This window comes from Corvus cornix, chromosome 5 (genome assembly GCF_000738735.6).
Source record: "Corvus cornix cornix isolate S_Up_H32 chromosome 5, ASM73873v5, whole genome shotgun sequence".
Classification (NCBI taxonomy): domain Eukaryota; kingdom Metazoa; phylum Chordata; class Aves; order Passeriformes; family Corvidae; genus Corvus; species Corvus cornix.
Window position 1 is genome coordinate 45,231,918 of NC_046335.1, and position 9,760 is coordinate 45,241,677.

Consider the following 9,760-nt stretch of genomic DNA (forward strand, 5'->3'; position numbering starts at 1 on the left):
ATGTGGTGTGATGCTCTAAGCATTGATTCCAACAGAGTTGTTACAAATATTATTAAGAAAACCATGTTAGTCTGAAAGCCAAGATAATGCATAGATTTATTTTCTGTGCCTTTAAATAATAGAAACAATGAGCTATTCTAAGAGATAGAAGTAGGCCAGGTTGAGCTGTTTTTATGTAAATGAACTTATCTTAAATTGCTCAAAACAGGAACTTCATTTCTGTGGTATAAACCCTTTTCTTAGCAATTGGTTTGGTCAATATAGCAATTACAGAGCCACTCTTAAAATGAGTATCTACAACACATGAAGGTTTAGAGCACCTGGCTTGTTATTCACAGTCCACTGATTAAGACTGGTTGGAATGAAGTATACATGCTCTTTTCTCTAATTGCTGGCTTAAGACTTGCCAAGACAGCAGTGCCCAGGAGACTTTGGGGAAACTCATTCTTGTTTAGATCTCTTATTTGTCCAGAAGGATCTCTGCTTGTCCTACTCAGAAGAACAGTTGGGATTCAAGGCTAAGTGAAGGAGATAGCTATATTGCAATGGAAGAGCAGATTGCCTGTGTAGATGTGGCTCACGATACCTCTTGTTAGAGTAAAAACAAATGGGATGCGGCACTCCTTTTCCCTTGAGCTTCCTCCAACTGAAGAGAGACTCCTATTTTTCAAAGTGTTGAAGACAGTTTTTCATTTTGATGTTGCATTTTTCCTTAACTTCACATTCCTTTTTCTGCTTCTTCATTTGTTTTTGCATAGCAGGTGTTACAGCTGCTATAAGCAGAAAAAAATGTCTGCATGTCCCCCTCTCCTCCTGCTTTTAGTGCCCCATAAAGAGTAACTTCTTGTGTCTCGTTCTCCTCTTCCCAGATGTTACATCTCTCTGGAGTATAAATAACTGAATAACTTAGTACTTAAACACGATGTGATACCTTTGATTTCAGCACATCAAAACTGGGTTCTGATAGAGAGTGTCAGTATCAAAAGTGAAGGCAAATGCTCTGTTCTCATCAATTCAAGCTGAAGTGAGCACTTTGATGTCGATCTCGAACACAGAGGGAGCAGTCCTCTCTAAAGTGGTTCAGTCGGCATCTGTAACCTCTTCAACTGCAGCCCTATCTCTCGTGGGAATCAATATTTGAACCAATATTGACTTAGGACTTGGACATGATTTATATGGGAGTCTTGGTATTGCAACAACTGCTGTGTTACTCAATCAGATTCCCAGATGACTGGTTAATACATAACAAACTGGATTTGTAAATTCAGTCAGCACATGTTATCATCAGAATTGAAAGGGGAAATTAATTATATCATGTTGTGTTTAATTAAAAAAACTGTTAAATACCTGTAACCAAGTATTACATGCTCCGCTTTAAGAGGCAATGGGTTTCATTCTGTTTTCAGAGGGTTTCTAATCTGGATTAATTTCTTGGCGACCAGTATTTTCTAGCTATCGTGAGTAATTGTTTTCATGAGCGTTTCAAAATGGAAACAAATTACGATTAAATTAGTCACTTACAAAATTTCACATTAAAAAGCTCTGTAGTGTACAGCACTATTCTGGTAACAAGTAACAGTGAGCTTAATTCTGGGGTCAAAAACCAGGCCACAGCTGTTATGTTTAGGTAGTTTAGGCATATCACAAAATCACTCTGGCTGTATATAAAGTTACCCTCACCTCCCAGGCATTATCAGTGACTGCTTCTGAATAAAGGCCATTTATCTGGGTGATTATGAGTGTTTCACACAAAAATCCCCTCCACTCATTTTATGCCAATATTGGCAATAAAAAGATTATTGAAAGTCTAAAAACCTGTACAATAACAAGATATTGTTAGTCACAGATACTAGGTCAGAGGACTGACTTCAAAAATGTTACTTAATTTTTTGGGAGAGTTTATATATATATATATATATATATATATAAAATAAATGAGCACAGGAAATTTAGGGTGGTGTGTTTCCTCCTATAAATAGCAATATGACTTAAATCTCATCAGATAGGCTAAGAAATCATGTCTGTGTAAAACAGACAAGATCTATAGTTTTCTAGTTTTCAGGCTAGAGCACTTGAAAATCAGTGTGTGTGCATGTGTGTGAGGAAGAACACGGTCAGCCCCTGAAATGTTCAAACTTCTTTGTTGTGGTGACCCTGTCTGCCCTCCACGTGTGTGCTCCAAGTCCAGTGACCACTTCTTTGGCAGTCAGTTCACCATGAATAATTGCACTGTGTCGTATTTGGAATAATTTTCTAACTCAATGACCTTTCTTTAACCTCAGACTGCTAATTGTTATCACTGGCAAGGAACAAATGGGTCTGAGTGAGGTGAATAGGTGAAGCTCTTGCCTAGAACATGTGTCTTGCCCCAGGCAGAGTTCCACTGCTGCTCTTGCTGCAGGCTTGGCTCCCCAAAGATCCCAAAACTTCCCTCTGCCACCTCCTTATGCTGAGTGTGCCCATGTTAAAGGTTTAATGGCCCATGAGGAAATAACCAGCTAGAAACCATTCTTTGGCTTAAATGGGAAACTCTGCCAGGATGCCATAAAAGCTATGCCAATTGCTTAAGTATAATCAGCACCTGAGTCAAAACTATGGTGTCTGGAACCCAAATCTGGAATCCACCTTTTTACATCCTAACAAAGAGGAAAACTGCACCATGCTTGAATAACCAGCAGTACTGGAGTTGCAAGTTCCATCACAAATCAGTTATTTCAGCTTGCTGTTAGTCCATTACTATGAATGCTTATCATAGCAAATTGTTGCATAACAAGCAAAAACAGAGGGAAAAAAAGTCCAAGTCATTTTAAGATTAGTCTGTGACCTACCTCATTATCTGGATCAATAATAGATTTTGAAATGTTCTAGAAATGCATGCACATTTCTATTTTACTACAGGCTGTTGTTCAAGCAACACACTGATGTGGGTGTGTTCTGGAATCTTTTTATTGTGTTGTACTTAAATATAGAGCATTTACTATCATGATAATGGCAGCTGCATGAACATAAGAAGGAAGTCTTCTAGTTGGCTTGCTCCTGCCTAGTTTGTCCCAGTGTCCAGTCAATGTTTTTGGGTCCTTCACAGCACACAGTTTCTGAGTAATTAACACAGGCAGTGACAGTGCCTGGTGCCTTGTTATAGTGCACTACCTGCTCTGTCCTACACAATTCTCTGCAGCCTTTTATTAGCGGTCATAACTACATCCACGGTAATTAATTCTGCGGCTTTTTTCCCCCCTCCCTAGTCACCACATCATTCCCCCTGAGTCCGCTTGCTGTCAGGGGAACACGCTCTGCCTTGTGCAGGCAATTTGTCGGTGTTGCACACACAGAACTAGATGTGGGTCTGGATTGTTATTCCTTACAGCAGGTTTATTTGGCCCCCAGCTATACTCTTCCATAATGGAATTCATAATGCAGAAAACTCTAAGTCTAATGCCTGGCCACATCAGACATATTGGAAAAGATACAATTTAGCATAGTTTAGAATTTTCTCAGTGTTTTCAGTATTTTGTGGTACTTTTTAACCCTAGGAAGAGTTGCAAAAACGTGCTATCAAAGAAAAGAAACTGTATTCAGTTTCTTTTTCCACTGAAATCTATCCCAGTGAGGCTGCAAAGCATGTGCAAGGAAGGCTACAGACGGCAAGTGGCAGGTCTGCTCTTGGACAAGATAGCAGTAGGTCTCCACCACAAGCTGGGGCAGGAAGGGGAAGCAAAGCACCTGTCCCTCTGCGGCTCGGGTGGCTCTCACAAAAGGACAGTGCTGGCAACCCTCACACAGGACATTCTTCAGCAGGCAAAGTTAGCAAGCAACAACCACCTGATGGGTGAGGACCCCCCGCCCCCTCCAGTGCCTTCCACACATTCCTCCAGCCTGCAGAACTAAGCACAGCCCTGACCTGACGAGCTGCTTCTCGCCCAGAACTAGTAAAACCAGAGATTAACAGGGAAGAGAGAGCCAATTCCGTGCAGGTAGAGAAGTGGTTACTATAGCAACTGTTTTCTTCTTTGAGCCTAGGCTGGGAGGGACTCTCTTGCAAGGGGATTTCTGTGCAGTCCCCAGGCTGGGGAGGGAAGTTGCTACAGGAATCTCGTTTGACAAAGGTTGCGTGGCTGCACTCTTGAACTCTGTTCGGATCGGGGGAGCTGAAATAGGGCTGTAGAAGACTTTGACTCTTGTCCAAAAGTAAGGCAGATGTTGAAGAGCCTGTATTTAAAAGTGATACTCACATCATGGTGTATTGTTCTCTGGGTTGCAGCTACATCTGAAGCTGGTGTTGTACCACAGTACGTGTCACAACCAGAAGTTTCAAGGCTGGAGCTTTTAAAAGACATAAGACAGTATTTAGCTTATTACTACTGAATTTTTAAATCTCAAGTCCTAAGAAAGCTTCCCAGACGTATTTCTTCAACGAGCCCAAATTGGTGCAGAGTAAGAAATAAAGTATCTTGTAGTATGATAAAGGTTTGGTCAATTTAACTCTGGGAAAAGTCATTCTCTGGGACTAGGGCCAGGTAATGTTATCTTAGTGTACTGCTTGGAGTACCTGGCACTGTACAAGCTCTAGGTCTTTGTTGTTACCTTAGACCAACATAGCAAATGAATGAGCATATTATCCTTTCGCTAGGGCTGCTTTCTGGTGGAACACACCCCTTGCATTCAGGGGAGACACAAATACCAAGCAGTGCCTAGGGTAAACCTCTCCCCTTTACCCTCCTTAACCCTGTGTGCTCTGGCAAGTATATTTCAAGGGGCAAAGCTGCACCTCAGTTTTTTGCTAGTATTTGGTGCTGGAAAGTAAAAAACACAGCAGAAAAATAAAACAACCTATGATTGTCTCAAATTTAGTCCTGAAATTCTCTGTCTCTCAGCATCAAAGCACGGAAGATGCAAATTCTCTTGGTAAGGGACAAGCAAAGGGGGCTTTGGGTGAAATATTATGCTCCCCTATTCTCTCTAGACTGCTTATTGGCTGTTTTTCCATGCAGTATTTTTGCTGGAGACACAGATCTAGGAGAACGTTGTCTGCCATGATCCCACCACCCTTCTCATCACTGAGGAAGAGGAAAGGGGGACAGCTGTGCAGCCTCTCTTGCAGCGGCATCTTGCCTAGGTGTCTAACACAACTGCAAATCTGCAAACCTTCTGAATCCCTGCCTTTCAAAGTAGCATTTTTTTGGCCGTTGATGCAGGGAATAAGAAACAGCAGCCTTCATTTTTGTTTAAAATTCATCAAGTGTTTTACCAGATGTAGAACCAAGGAGTCAAAAAACAAAAGCAGGATCCCTGCTCCAAGTGCAACCTGAATGCAGGACTAGGCTGGGAGTACTTTGCTATGCTCACCCTGTGAGCAGTGCACTGAGGACAGCCAAGAGGCTGAGGGACTCAAGGGCAGCCCCAAACTCTCACCCAGACTGCAACAACTGCACAGTTCCCACGTCAAAGTCCTGGGCTCAGCCTAGTTTCAGAAAGGGGATTCACAAACTCAGTATCAACCTGCTAGTTGTCCATAAAGAATCAACAACTTATCAACAACTACTATTACGATGTCTGCAAGCTTTTCAGCTGAAGAAAGTATCTGCGCCCTGTCATTCTCTCTATGCCATGTGGCAGATCTGGCCTTAGATGGCATTTGATCTTGCCAGTAAAATCTGCTGCTGCTTGGAATGAAAGAGAGAGACTTGTGAAAGAAAGGTAAGTGCTTCACAAGTCAGAATTCTAGGCTTAGCTTTTTTGTGAGCAATAAGAAATATCTGCTGTAACAATGCAATTGGTGTGAATAAAATCATACATCAATCCAACTGCAATTCCTTTTGCTGCAGGTATACAAGTTTTACAGAAAAATGGAAAAAATATTCCAATAAGCTTTACTAAATTACACAAATTAATAAATTAACAAAAGTCTCATACTGTCATAGAAAAGAGACATGATTGGCTATTTCCTGATTAAACATATAATTAAGGCTGCATTGAGAGAAAATGAAACATAGAAATTTCCATCAAGACTTGTGGAAGTGTCTCCATTACTCCGAAGGAAGTAGGGGACTCACTGATGATTATATTCTGTTCAGCCATTGAAGTAACAGATTACATGGTCATGGCATGGAGTTGAAGGCAAAATAAATTACAGTAAAAAGAATGTTTTACTGTCTGAGGGGAAGGGGATTTCTGTGACGAGCAGTTTTGTCCCTCCATGCTGATAGCAGAGGTCATACAAAGTCTCAAGGCTCTGCTTACACCACAAGAGGGGAGCTTAGTCCAGATTTTACCTTGCTTACAGCAGAATTAGTCACTGTGTGTTTGTCTGTGACCTAACCTTCCTTATCTCAGTTACTTCCTTCACAGGCTTTAAAGCCAGGTTATCCAGGGGATACAGGCAGCTGAGGAATTATTCTCTTAATAGGTCTCATTTATTAGATGTTACATCAAATTAACCTATTAGATAGAGGCAGAAGTTGAACATAAATACAGAACCCATGTCTGCTACAAAAGTGTGCTAATGCAGCCTGGTTGCTATGGTGTAAAATTCAACACAAGGATCATGAAGACACATTTGTCTTTTCCCATTACTTAAGACGATGGCTGGTTGATTGATTAATCTATGGGATAGGATATTGCATTGGTCCTACAATAAGGTGCTTCTAAATGGAAACAAGCATCAGTTGCTGAGAACATAATCAGGCTTCACAGACCTGAGTTCAGTACTTTAACTAGTCAGTCTTGGAGCTTCTGAGCCACTAATTCAGTACTTAATTCTCTTCTTTGAGGGTTTTTTTTTCTGATGCCTTTTAGGTTTCAATATATTCTGAAGTTAGCAGAAGCCTTAGTTTTGTTAAATTTGATTATAAGCATTACCTGAGTGTAATCCATTCCTCCTCAGAAGCAGAAAAATATTACACATATAAGTAGAAGAAATGGTTTTGTTTTCTTTTTTTTCCTGTTTTATTTGAATGTGGACTTAAAACTTACAAGTACATCTTAGTAGCTCTCTAAGGAGAACATCTCACTCTGTTTATCTGTTTAATGCATACTGCATGAAGAAGAGCAGTATAGATTTCTGATGCACTGCTCCTCCTGAATGCTTTGAGCCAAACTGGGGAAGTTCTTGGACAAGAGCAGAAAATTTCCTTGGATAAGAGCAGATTTATTTTCTTGTCTTTCCACATATTCTACTGAGTTTTAAATCATGCCTTCAGACCATGCACTTCGTTTCTCTGGCACTGCTGCCTAGGATTTTCAGTAAGAGCAAGCTCATGCCACCGCTGCCACATTGCTTCCTGCCCACTCCAGCAAACCACACTTGAAATGCACAAAGCAGCTTGACGTGCCTAAAAGAACTCCTACCCACAATGTAAACATGAGCATCATCTTAAGCAATAGCCAATATTTACTTTTAGACATAATGAAATAAAAATAATTTTGGCAAGTAACGTTTCTATTTGCCTTCATATCAACTAAACCTGCAGCCCCTTATGATTATTTGCCTTTTGCCTATCACAAGTTCTACTACAAGTATTTCGTTCTTGCCTTTATTGTGCTGTCCACGCTCGTGGCTCCCCAGGAGAGAGAGCATGTTTGTTGCAAAACACAGTGAACTGTTTTCAAATGCGTTACACCCTTTTTGTAAAATCAGCGATGAATGGCTATGAGTTGCTCACTGCTAAGAAAGCACTAAACCAACAAGCGGTGTCATGAGCAGAACAAATGTCCAAAGGGAATATGCATGTGGCCTTCACGTGGGTCCAGGATACTTATCAAAACGGAAGTCATTAAAGGACTGAAACATAAGCTAAACTTACACTAAGAAAGGGTGTGTTGTAATAAAAAGGTTATTAAAAAAAAAGTTCATAATTTTCCTATCTCCTTTTAAATTCTCTGATACATTGAAAGAGAGGTTTTGAAGCAAAGCTTCTGAACAACTGTCAGTGAAATGGCCAGTAGCAACAAGATGGAGTTTTCTTGTCTAGTAAAAGTGGGTAGAATTCTCCATATCCAGGAGAAACAAATATTTATTTTCTCTGATTTTACTGCCTTTTTTTTCCCACACTGATAGCAATCTAGAAAAAATCTGTCAAATAACTCTAATTAGGAAAAAAAAACAAGTCCTGTTACTCATGCTATCATGACAAACCAGTGTGAAGCTCAAGCACTTGGAAACAGAAGGGCCTGAGTGCAAGGCAAATTCTTTTGCTATTTTCACTACTTCTTCCCACATGTTTTTTCTATTTAGCTATTCAATATCAGTGATGTCAGGTACCTGTGCAGGTACCTGAAAAAGAAGGACTCCTCTGCAGTCCTGAGTTGCCATCTCCAGCAGGAATTGCATGTCTCCTCTCCAGCATCCTAATCTGAGCCCAAATTAAAGGATTTTATTTCATAAATGAAGAGCTGAGATATAAAGACAAAAGAAAATCTCCATCTCTTCTGTCCCAGTTTGGCATCCCTAACTCATACATCACTCTTCCTCTAAATTAGGGTCTGGTATGCCTCAGCCAAAACAGCTTTGGTTGTGCTGAAGCTACTTTGCCAGCAAAAAGCCTGTTTTGAAGCCAGTTCTGGAGCTTTCCTGCCACTTCCCAGAAAATCCGTAGGCTACTTGGGGGTTTTCCAGCACTAGAGTGCCGAAGTGAAGCATGCAACAAAATGAGGGAGCAGCCCGTGCAGTGAAATAGCTTGGGGAGGGATGAGGGAAGGAGCCTGTCAGGAACTCCCTCACAACCCAACAATCCCCAACTTTAACAATGATCACCACAATAATGGCAATTTTTATTTCAAGAGGCCACAAGTCTCTCGTATAGAGAAAAACACCATCAAGGGTGAACAGCCAAAGGAGGGGGGGGGAATCAGGGAAGTGCAAAGGTAGTTCAAGGCTTAAAGGGATTTATTGCTTTACTGCTGATTTATGACGAGGTGATATAAGATATTAGGCGACAAGTCCACCCGCTCCGGCTGGAGGGGCGGGAAAGCCGCGGCTCTTCCAGCGGGCTGTGACATCACCGCTCCCACACTCGGGGGCGGCGGGGGAAGGACCATAAGGCAGGTGCTGGCGTTTCCCAGAACAGGAAAGCGTATTTCCAGAGCCAGAACGATAAGAAACTCAGCTCAAAAGCACTGGTGTAGACATTATTCTTGCTCCCGTAGCTTTACGCTTCTGTTGAGGCGCGATCCTCTCCCGAGCCACGAAAGACCAGTTTACCATGAGGGCATGAGCCAGCCCTCACACGGTAACTAAGTAACTCGGTAACTTTCAGTAAAGAGCGGACTTTAAGTACGCATACTGTTCGCTACCGGGGCCCACTTCGCATCGCGCGAAGATTTCCCACATATTTCGGTGTCACGTCACGGAATGAATAACACCGGCGCGTTGTGCAGCCCTAAGCAAGGCCAGCCCTGCCTGAGGGGGTGCCGGCTCCATCCAGGACTGCATCACCGCGCACCCAGCGGCGGCAGCTCCATGGCACAGCGCACCGTGCGGCGTCCCTTCTCTCCCTTCCTCCCTCCCTCCCTCCTTTTTTTCCACCCCTCCCTCTCACCTTCCCTCAGCGCTCCCCTCAGGCTCAGCCCCCGCCCCGCGGGCGAGCGCCTCGTGCTCCACTCGCGCGCGCGCACCAATCAGAGGCGCCTGGAGGGGCCGCGAGCCGGGTGCGCGCGCCCTCCCCCGCCCTCTGCCTACCCACCCCCGCTCCAAGGGCGGAACCGAGAGCCGGCTCCAGCCAATCAGAGGCAAACGGGCGTGAAGCGTGAGGCGCGAGCGGGC

General features: G+C 42.8%; 1 long non-coding RNA gene across 2 annotated transcripts in view; it reads right to left on the minus strand.

Moving 5' to 3' along the window:
• The window catches only part of LOC120410040, a 37,648-nt gene extending 28,031 nt beyond the window's left edge, over positions 1-9,617 (minus strand). For both annotated transcript variants that reach the window (XR_005601957.1, XR_005601958.1), the window contains exons 1-2: positions 9,537-9,617; positions 4,233-4,323 (exon numbers count right to left, since the gene is read on the minus strand). This is a non-coding gene — a long non-coding RNA (uncharacterized LOC120410040). The remainder of the gene's footprint in view (positions 1-4,232; positions 4,324-9,536) is intronic.
• Positions 9,618-9,760: the final 143 nt, after the last annotated feature.